This window comes from Patella vulgata, chromosome 4, assembly GCF_932274485.2.
Source record: "Patella vulgata chromosome 4, xgPatVulg1.2, whole genome shotgun sequence".
Taxonomy (NCBI): domain Eukaryota; kingdom Metazoa; phylum Mollusca; class Gastropoda; family Patellidae; genus Patella; species Patella vulgata.
In genome coordinates this window covers 84,171,043-84,172,606 of record NC_065882.2, presented here as the reverse complement: position 1 = coordinate 84,172,606, position 1,564 = coordinate 84,171,043, and positions in this window count along the sequence as shown.

The following is a 1,564-nucleotide window of genomic DNA, read 5'->3' as shown; positions in this document are numbered from 1 at the left end:
TTATTATACCAATTGTGTGTTTATTTTTCAAGCCCAGGTCACTCTTGTCAGGGGCGAAGCCTGTAGGGTCTGACGAGGGGTGAGGACTGTATGGTCTGACAAGGGGTGAGGACTGTATGGTCTGACAAGGGGTGGAGCCTGTATGGTCTGACAAGGGGTGGAGTCTGTAGGGTAGGACAAGGGATCGAGTCTGACAAGGGCTGGAGTCTGTAGAGTCTGGCAAGGGGTGGAACCTGTAGGGTCTGACAAGGGGCGAGGCCTGTAAGGTCTGACGAGGAGTGGAACCTGTAGGTTTTTTTAGTGCTACGAAAAATCCGATTTTCATCCATATACATTGTCATGCACGTAAAAGATCCCTTGACAGTAAGCGATCAAAGAACAGGAAGGGGTAATTCCTGATTTTATGTAATGAGAGTATGGGTTTTTATAAGTGTAAATTACACCCTGTGCTGTAAGGAGCAGTGTATATTGATTGTTAACTTGGTTACCTCAATCACTTCTTGGATGGATGTTAGCAGACAACAGTAAGATGCTGGTGTTCCGTTTTTTTTTTGTTTTTTTTTTGTTTAAATTGGATTAAACCGCCATTAATAGGAGCTATTGTTTCAAACCCATGCATACTGTACGAATGGGTTTTTTAATGTCATACTTTTTTTTAACCAACTGGCATATGCAATACCGTGAGCTATGAGTAGAAATTTTGCCCCGACAGCGGCGTTACACGACCTACTCGTATAATGAATTCCAAATGTCAAGTGTTCTTTCAGGAGGGTGGGGGGGGATGGCCGAATGGTTAACATGTGCGCGCTGTATCATATGGTCTGTCATTCAGTCAACTGGCGTGGTTTCGATTCCCTGGTTGTATGTGACAAGGAGTAGGGTCGCCTGTCCGTCCTCGTGGGTTTTCTCTGGGTCCTCCGGTTTCCTCCCACTGCTAAAGACCCCTACGCCCAAGCGAATTATTGAAATAAAATTGAACCATGTGTTAGTCCCGAAATTACCTAGTTTGCGTCGAGTGGACGTTAATTCCCATTTCTCACTCTCTCCCTCTCTCTTGCAGGTGGATGTCATGGGATCATGGAACCTCAGTTTTTGTCCCATCCAAACGACTAATGGTTGTACCTTGCCACGCTGTCTGTCCTGGACCTTCACACGGGGGGATCTGGGGAACTATCTCGGCTAATACGAGGATTGGACCCCCTTCAAACAAGAGATCAAGGTTAATAAAATAAGAAAAACATTTTTTGATATATTAATGGATTTTACTACCATGAGCAGGTAGATCTGGTAACATACAACATGAAATATGGCATCCGATGGAGAAAGCAATCAGTTTAAAAAAAGAAGATGTAAATAATATAAAAATTCTGGGTTATATGAAAACAGGTAGAATGGTATATACATATATTGCACAATAAATTAAAAAAAAAAACAAAACAGGATTTCATCCTTAAAAAACATAAAAAAAACCAAATATTATTTACACTGACAAAAAACTCCAGCCGGTATCAGTTCTCTCAAACCCTGGAAAGGTGTCAATCCAGAAAAAATGAGAATTTTGTTG